Source organism: Dipteris shenzhenensis, chromosome 5 (assembly GCF_047967505.1).
Source record: "Dipteris shenzhenensis isolate YYH24624 ecotype China chromosome 5, Dip_SZ_1.0, whole genome shotgun sequence".
In the NCBI taxonomy this organism is placed as follows: Eukaryota; Viridiplantae; Streptophyta; class Polypodiopsida; order Gleicheniales; family Dipteridaceae; genus Dipteris; species Dipteris shenzhenensis.
In genome coordinates this window covers 40204874-40214665 of record NC_141600.1, presented here as the reverse complement: position 1 = coordinate 40214665, position 9792 = coordinate 40204874, and the positions used below count along the sequence as shown (strand labels likewise).

The following is a 9792-nucleotide window of genomic DNA, read 5'->3' as shown; positions in this document are numbered from 1 at the left end:
TAGATAAAGGTGCATGCTTTGGTAAGTTATAATAGATAGCACCTTGAAAATTATGGAGAACTCTCTAACAAGTGTATGTCTTGTTTTAGGGATTCATCTAACACGTGTGCCCTCGCAAGATTGCTCGGATGTCCGTTAATATGGATCCTACCTTTATTGCTTTTGTCAATAAAAAATTGAAGGTAGCAAGAAAAGATGGATTAATACTGCATCATGCTAGAACACGAACCTATCTTCCTCGAAAAATCAAGAAGATGTTAAACTGAGATTCCACTAGTCTCAAGATCCTCACTAAAGTTGATGTGTCATGCCTCCTCTATGGAAGGCCATTTGATTGTTGCTTCTAAACAATTGTCTCTTCTAGTACGTCCTAATTGCAAAGTTTTTTAATCATTGTTTTTACGCCTCCTCTATGGCAGGCTAGGTCTTAATTTTTTCCATTCCAATGCCTCCTACATGGTAGTCTAAATAAATTCATTTTCACACCTCCTGTATGGTAGGCTAATTAATGTATGTCTATTAAATAATTATCATTACTAATGGCTCCCACAAAAAAGGCATGCACACCCTCTGCCTAAAATTCGCACTAGGCTATAACACGATCGACTGAGGAGTGGCTTGTATGGTCGGGTGTCTCTTTTTTTGCATGCAAAAACTAACCCCTTGTATGCCTAGTCGCTGTCCTATGTTACATTTGTCCTTTCTCATGACATTCTCTGCCTCCTATGGAAGGCTAGGCAAGTGATTTTCAAAAGTATTGTCCTTACTAATGCTTCTTATTTGGAAGGATAGTTTTTCTACCCTAAACATTTCCTTTTGCCCCCCTTACCTTTTTAACATCCAACCATGAATCTTGATAGGTCTATTTCTCCTAGGTAAAGCGATAACAAGCTGAGGTGTGCAGGCATTACCTGTTTACCCTGTTAAAACTTTGTTGTCCTAACAACTGGTTTTCTCTAGATGGTGGTAGGTAAGTAGACCCCGACTGTGGAGTATTGAACACTTGAAAGATTCAACATTGATTTCTTGATGTACTTATTGCAAGTGTTACATACTTTTGGATTATAATACAGTGATCATTTGTTATAATTTTTTAAGATCTTCGAGTGCCATGTTCTTGGGGTATTTTTGTCTACACACACACACACACACACACACACACACACACACGTGCATGTGCGTGCATGCATGCACATAGAGACATCTCTCTCTCTCTCTCTCTCTCTCTCTCTCTCTCTCTCTCTCTCTCTCTCTTTGTGTGTGTCTCTCTCTGCTCAAGAGTAAAGTTTGAACTTTATACTTAAGACTTTTGTGCTAGTTTCTAGAGTCTATATAATTAAATCAACATTCAAGTTTAAACAATGGAAAATCAAAGTATGAAATGTAGACCATAGATTGTGTGGAGTATGAACCAATCATCAATCAACAAACTGCTAACTCATGATTGATAATTGAGTCATAAATCATAGCTCATAAATGATGACAAGTTGTAGAATACAAGCTATCAAATGATTACAATATGTAATGTATCTACAATCATGTTATATTTCATGCAACTTAGAATTAATAATATTCTTTACAAAGACTCATCTCTAGACCCAAGTGCTTACAACTCTAGGTCCATGCTAGCACCCTCAGTAGAGGCAACACTATGATTTGATACTACATGTTGTTCTTTGAATAGGAAGAGGATATTTTCTCAAATTTCTTAGCAAAGTTAATTGTGAAATTTGTAATGATTGCATTCAAGACTTGAATTGACACTCCAATCTGCACAACAACTTGCTTAGTGGGGGTAGCTTTTTCTCCTTGTCAAAATTTTCTCTCCCTCAATTCATCATGATGTTTCTAGTGTAGTTAAATGTGCTCATAATCCTCATGATTGGCCATGGGAGTATAAGAAGGGAAGTTCCTATGATGAAAAGACCTCATAGAATGATTAATAGAAGTGCAAGGGGCCATAACAAAACACAAGGAAAGTTGAGAGTAAATGTGATTTAAGTGGTGTCAAAAACCTTTCAACTATTAATGGTTGCAAAGAATGATTAATGGAAGTGCAAGGGGCATAACAAAACCTAAGGAAAGTTTGAGAGTAAATGTGATTTAATTGGTGTCAACAAACTTTCAAGTATTGATGGTTGGAAAGAACGTTCTTTCTAGATGGCAAATCATGCAAGGATCATTGGTTGTGGTATTACAAGGTTTTGTTCCAAATGCAAGGACCCTTTGCAATAGGAATTGCTTGTGGTGTACAAGTTTGTGTGATGATGAATTTTTGAAGGCTAAATTGAAGCACTGCTAAATGGTGCACTTGTCGAGAGGTTGTGTTTCTCATATGCCAAGATTCACTTGCGTTGACTTCCACTCATTAGTACCAGAGCCATCTGAAGCGCTATACTTCTTGAGGAGACATAGATTGGCATCGACATAGTCCAAGATATTCAAATATCCATGCTTAACTTGTGATAGGTCACAAAATCTAGAATCTCAGTCAATGGGGCTCTAATGTCAAGGCTTAATAGAGTAAAATCATTTCTTGCAAGTTGCGATGATGTTTATTTTCTCTTGTGTTTGTTTGCACAAATGCCCCACTTCTTTGGGCATATCCTTTCAAAGATGTGTAGTTTCACGAAGAACTAACCTTTGTAAGAAGGGGGGTACATGGTCTCGACTTTGTTGCCATCTCCCTCTCCCTGTCCCTGTCCCTATCCCTCTCTCCCTCTCCCTCTCCCTCTCCCTCTCCCTCTCCCTCTCCATCTCCATCTCCCTCTCCCCCTCCCTCTCCATCAAGCTCCCCCTCCATCTCCATCAAGCTCCCTCTTCATCCCCCTCCTCCATCTCTCTCCATCTCTCTCGGGCCTCTTCATCAAGATCTCCCTCCATCTCCCTCTCCTTCTCCATCAAGCTCCCCCTCCATTTCCATCTCCCTCCTCCTCTCCCTCTCCCTCTCCATCAAGCTCCCCCTACATCTCCCTCTCCCTCTCCCTCTCCATCAAGCTTCTCTCCATCTCCCTTGGGCCTCTCCATCGTCTCCATCAAGCTCCCTCTCCATCTCTCTCTCTCTCCCTCTCCATCAAGCTCCTCTCCATCTGCCTTGGGGCTCTCCATCACACTCCCTTTCCATCTCCCTCTTCCTCCCTCTCCATCAAGCTCCTCTCCATCTCCATCTCTCTCCTTCTCCATCTCCATCTCCATCTCTCTCCCTTTCTCGAAGCATCAAGATTCAAACCTCTTCTTCCTTCTCCCTCCTCATATCTCTCTCTCTCTCTCTCTCTCTCTCTCTCTCTCTCTCTCTCTCTCTCTCTCTCTCTCTCCCCCGCTGCCTGCAATGCCACCAAATATTCATGAAGCCTTTTCCTGGCATTGTGCTTACTTTGAGAGAGTGAAAGAGAAGTCCAATGTTTGCAAGTGGAGTTGCAAGTATTGCCCCAAGGTCCAAACTAGTAGTGTGACCCGCCTTCTTATCCATTTGTGTAAGTTGGGTGGGCAATGCGAACCATGCACGGGAATTCTCGATGACATTTTTCAAGATTGTTGTCAAAAGTACTTACCCTTGAAGCGAAGGAAGAAGACCTTTATGGCACGAGAGGAGATGGTGTGCCGGACATTTCCTCATCTGAAGCAGAGGATGAGGACTCTTAATCCATCTTTGTTACCTCCATTGGGGCTGCTATGTCCTCCAATATGGCATCAAAGAGAATGAAGACAATTGATGCACCAAGGAGGAGGTAAGCCAATCTTGCCCAAGCCACGGGTGGCCTCTCCAATCCATTGTCATTCTTGAAGGAGCGGCAAAGACAAGCTGAAATAGAGATTTGCCCGCACCATCATTGAGTGCAATCTCTCTTTCCATATGCTTCAATGTGAATGGTGATGAAGAATGGTGAAAGCCATAGCCTTGGTTGGTCCATGTGAAGGGTGGGATGGAGTTAGATACAACGACATGCGTACCAAGAAGCTAGATGAAGAGAGGGAGAGAATCAACAAGTCTCTCGAGCTCGTGCATGCCGGGTGGGCCAAGTATGGATGCTTCATTCTCTCCGATGGATGGTGTGATAGAAAAAAGAGAGGCATCATCAACATTCTTGTCTCTTGCCCTCTTGGCACATACTTCTTGTGGGCTATGGATGCGGGAGAGAAGGGAAGAAAAACCACCGCCTCCTTTATCTACGTCACATTCGAGATGCTACACTTGAGGTAAGTTGAGACTCGAGAGTCATGTAGCAGCTACCTTCTTTATATTTATGATCTCCATAAGCAAACCTACTTCTTCTTCTAGAATCTTACAAGCTGAAACTTGTCATGTAGGTCGGTCCCCCAAATGTGGTGCAAGACGTAATGGACAATGCCTCCAATTATAGGTCCATGGGTCGCATTCTTGAAGGGGAGTTTCCCTCAATACTGTGGAATCCATGTGCTAGTCATTGCCTTGAACTTCTCATGGAGGACATTGATAAATTGCCATGGGTAAAGACCATTGTGAGTGATGCTCCATTGTGAGCTTCATCAACTCCAAAAACAAGCTTCTTGCCATCGTTCATATCTACTCTGACTTGGAGCTCAAGAAGCCATCAAAGACATGATTTTCTGCCATGTGGCTACTTCTTGAACGGCTTTGTGATGTTCAAAACAAGCTCCAAAATACGGTCATGTCCGACGAATATAAAGAATGCTTGAAGGAGAGTCGAATGCAACTCAACAAGATGCTAAAGACATTCAACTGCCTTGCTTGAGAGAGTCTTTTTGGCAAGGGGTGAAGGCCATTGTCATTGCCATTACACCCTTGTACAAGGTATTACGCATGTTGGACATGGAGGGGGCTACTTTGGGGCTTCTCCATCACTTCATGAAAGAAGCCATTGCAGAGATTAGCGCCTCCACCGTTCTACATACGGATATTAGTCCATCATGGTAACTTATAAACCTACAATCCTAATATCAAATCTTGTTTCTTTAATTTTGAATGTTAATTAATAATCTCTCGAGTCTAGACTCTAACTTATCGTTATTCTTTGGACATTAGTGATACCTTAGAAACCATACCAAAGCATAGTTTTATTACCCTTATGCATCCCATTTTCAAGGCCCCCTCTCTCTTTACGGACCCATAAAGAGATTAGCGCCTACACTGTTCTAGATACATATATTAACCAGTCCATCATGGTAACTTATAAACCTACAATCCTAATATCGAATCTTGTTTCTTTGATTTTGAATGTTAATTAATAATCTCTCGAGTCTAGACTCTAACTTATCATTATTCTTTAGACATTAGTGATATCTTGGATACCACACCAAAGCATGATTTTGCTACCCTCATGCATCCCGCTTTCAAGGCCCCCTCCATTAGGGGAGAGTTGGGGTCTCAAAAGGGCCTCCAATTAGTTTTTCCTAATTTCAAGGGATTAGAGAGTGACTTGAGGTGTACCAATGAGAGTGCTAGAAGGTGTGGGGCAATGGTATTTTGAGGTGGAGGGTGGACAGGCCTACAGAGAGCCCCTATTGGTTGCTCCCCTTACACTAGGGACCACCCAAACCATCCCCCCCCTCTTAACCCATGTTTGACCCTCCTACTAGATGCACCTCCCCCACATGGGCCCAAAACTGAATTCAATGGGATGGTAGGGCCCAAATGGCAAATTTTGCTTCTCCCCTCCCTCTTTCTAGGGCTCTGCCCCCCATTGTTCTGGTTTAGCCTGCCAAATCACTCAAATTTGAACCAAATCCCACACATTTTTCCTCTTCCCCCTCTTTCTCTACTCCCTCCTTCTTTGGCCTGCTTGCTGCAGCTCCTCTCTCTCTCTCTCTCTCTCTCTCTCTCTCTCTCTCTCTCTCTCTCTCTCTCGCTCTCTCTCTCTCGCCTCTCCCTCTCCTGTGCCTTTGTTGGAGCTGCTCTGTCCCTCTCCTTCTCCCCCTCCTGTGCCTCTGTTACTGTTGCTCTATCCCTCTCCTTCTCCCTCCTGTGCGTCTGTTGCTGCTGCTTTGTCCCTCTCCTTCTCCCTCTTTTGTGCCTCTATTGGAGCTACTCTGTTCCTCTCCTTCTCCCTCTCTTGTGCCTCTGTTGCTGCTGCTCTGTCCCTCTCCTCCTCCCTCTTTTGTGCCTCTATTGGAGCTGCATTGCCTTGTGTAGGAGTCCCATTCTTGCTGTTGCAACCTTTGCAAGCATGGTGGGGAGAAAGGCTACCATGCAATGTTGTGACCTCTTGTGTCTTCCACAACACCAGAAATGCATTGGATGAGTGGATCCCTTGCATCTACAGCTTAAATGATTGGATAGTGATGAAAGGATCGGCCAAAGGTCCACATAAACTTCCCAAGAGCAAGAGAGGTGACTTCTTGCATGAGTGGAAGGGGTGCATCTTGAAGTTCAAGTTTGGGAAGAAAGGATGGCTCGCAAAAGTGCAACATGTTTACATGGGAAAAGATATGCAGCTTCCTCCATCATTCAATCAATCTAGGATACCATCACACTGTGAGCCTTTCTATCTATGTACCTTTTTCACCTGTAAGTGTAATGAGTCCATTTGGAAATTTTGTGTTTGGTTTCTAAGAGCTCTTATTTATGGTGGCAGATGTTTTCCCTTCGAACCTCGAGGAGTGGGAACCAGTTGAATCATTCATAGGCAAGTTCATTGCGATTCATGAGGATTTAGGTAAGCAGATGCATGCCAGGGAGAAGTTGGCCTTCTTGCAAATGAAGAATGTGTATTGGTATAATGCAACATACATCACTCCAATGGCATCATCAAGTTATGGCCGTCTGCAAACCATTGCACCACCACAACTTCAAGACATGGATTACAGCAATGTGGACTCGAGGACATTGCAATTGTATAAGGACAAGATTGCAAAGGATGTGGGCATGGCCATGAAGTTTACATTTGGATCCAAGTGGGCAAGGTTATCTTGGTTTATGCCTCTACACATTTTTGCTTCTTTATTTCAAAATATACATATGCATAGAACAAAAACTATATGGTCCTGCAAGCGTGTAGATGAAAATGCTCTTGAAGATCTACGTGGGATGAATTGGGAAACCAGGTCAGGCGAACAAAAGGGTGATGTGCTTCAATGTCATGCATGTAAAGACAATGTGGTTATTAGATACCATTTGTCATGCCAAATGTTGTATTTAGCTTTTCAATACAGGTGCTGGAAGAAAACGAATGGCCGGTGTCTTCCCCTAGACTCTAATGATGAAGACAATACGGGGGTAACATGTTTTTAAACGCACTGATAGACGCGCTTTTTTTTAAAAAAATTTTTACAGAATACTGTGTATGTTGTGTATGCTATATAGTTACAAGAATCCCATATCCACATTCTGTAATTCAATTCTTACAGCCAACTGCTTTTTAATTACAATTCCAAATAAAATATTACAACTCCAAAACGCAATAAAATTGAAAGCTCAAAAAGTGCTTGTATATACATATAGCACGAAGCTAAGCCACGTCATGTGGCTTCAAGTACAAAAAATAAGGAAGCTAAGCCATGTCATGTGGCTTCAAGTACAAAAAATAAGAGGAGTCTATATACAAGAGGCACGAAGCCAAGCCAGTGGCTTTAAGTACAAAAAAGAATAGTAGCACTACTTCTACGACTAATCCTCGCTGCCTTCCACGCTCCCTTCTGCGCTCCCTTCTGCGCCTCCTTCCTCGTCTTCCTCGTCGTCTTGTGCATGGGCCTGTAAACAAGGGACAACATATATCAATGTATGAAAAATCAAATCTTTACTTATAATTTTGGCATTATTTAATTACTTTCAAATACCTGGGGGGCCTGTCCAGTAGCTCGGGTATACTGCTCCTCAGTAATCAACCCGTCATCATAGAAGTGCCTCCATGTATCTCCTCTACGATGGTGGTGGTGGTAGGCTGTCTCCACTATAGTAGGGTATCTGCCCACGATCTCAAGCTGCATGACTGCGATACACTTTGTGGAGGGATTAGTACAAAGAAACAACCAACCTCCTAATAAACTACATAAGCAATATAATTTGAGATCGATACTTATAAATTGGGCCTCCCATGATTCAACACCCCCTGCTCCAAAATGCGCGCTTCCATATTCCTCCATCTGGATCCTCCGTGCCTCCACGTGCTGCAGACTGGGGTCCTCCCTCGCTGACTTCATTGCCTTCTTCCACTCACGCCTGTGAGCGGTGTGGGGTGGGCCCCTTTTAGGTTGACCTGCCTCAAGCCTGGCAAGCTCCGCTAGTGCCTGCCTCTTAAGCGAAGATCTTTTATTGCTAAGTATCGTAACAATCTTTGACTTCCCCCATTTATGTGTGAGCTGGCGATTGGGGGGGTTAGGATACCTAGAGCGAACAGTAGCGAGGGTCTCATCAGCCAACCTCTTTGGGTGGTCTTTATAGTGGATAAAGCAATCTTTGTAATTGTTAGCAATTACAGACCGCATGAAGGCATTAGGGAAAAAGGGAACTCATTTTGGGGCCCTGTAAGAAATTCACTATTTTTTGATTTATTTCTCTCCTAAAAGACCTCAAAAATAGTAAAATACGAAAACGTGGCTCAGAATTGTCAGTAAGGACTACAGAACTGTCAATTCAAAAAGGAATAAGATAATCTTTTGTCTGACTAACACGATTTTGTATTAAATATCCTCTTAGATTTTTTTTTGTTTACCAAAGATTCCGCATCTCTTTGGCCGACGTATGCAGGTCTTTCATAAAGAGTCCATCACTGAACTTAGTGATTGCAAGTTTTCAAAATATTCACATGGATATCACTACACTTCCACGATTCATGTTACAAAATGACTATGAGATTGAAAAACAAACTTCGCAACCTGAGAAGCACAAAAAATGGCCGATACTAGTGAGTCACTATCTGAGAAGAAGCGATTACACCATCTTCACATCGACTTAGAAGAACAATATGCTCCAGCACAAAAAAGACGAAAGGATACGGTGCTGAATGCTCAACAGCGGGAAAATATGAGAAGAGAAGGGCTTTAACATATTGACTTATGGTGCGATGGAAGCATATATCCAAAATGTCAAGTAAAAAACTCTACACCTCCATTTGTCAATCCCACCACATTATTGAGGTTTGCCGGCGATGGACAAAATGGACTTCTTGGTTATATTTCAGCGCAGTCTGCATTTGCAAAAACGTATAAAATGATGTACCTACAAGAAAAGGGGGCCAAGATGGAGGAGATAGCCATTCGTGCAAAATTGGAGCAATAGTTGCAGAATGAAATTGAGGAGCATTCAAAGAGTAAAAAAGAGTTGACAAGAGCAAGAAAGAAGAGAACCGTGCTTGGAGACAGACTACGTAGCAGGAAGATTAAAAACATTGCAAATTTGAAGGCTGGGACTGGTGGACGCAAGCGACGAATTCAGGAAGCAAGGTTAGATTGAAATTTATCATTTTGTATACTCAAAAAGGCTCTCTTCCAGACTATATCTATTTCGTTGATTGTCGCAAAATAAGAATGGAGGTGCTGAATAATATAGTCATATTGTGTTGTTACTATAGGAAATTATTGGAGCCTGCAAAAGAAAATATGGACCCGAACCTTCTTCCTGTTAAACAAATGAAAGGATTGCTGCTTTCTTGCGGTGTAGCAAAAGGTTTGATTGAGGAAAAAAAATACAAAACAGTCAAATGCAATGTTGTAGAGGACTTTGTATCCAATAATCAAGTTGATGGCATTATAATCCAAGAGGCTCTTGATGTTAGTGGAGTTAGCAGGAAGGGATATAGTTCGATTTTCCATGCGATATCCTCAACTTTGAAAGATCAAAGGATTAAACGAGTTTTA

The 9792-nt window shown here is 42.2% G+C and overlaps 2 pseudogenes; both read left to right on the top strand.

Moving 5' to 3' along the window:
• Positions 1 to 3328: 3328 nt before the first annotated feature.
• On the top strand, positions 3329 to 9460 carry LOC147902015 (uncharacterized; annotated as a pseudogene).
• LOC147902016 (uncharacterized) lies at positions 4366 to 4915 on the top strand (annotated as a pseudogene).
• Positions 9461 to 9792: the final 332 nt, after the last annotated feature.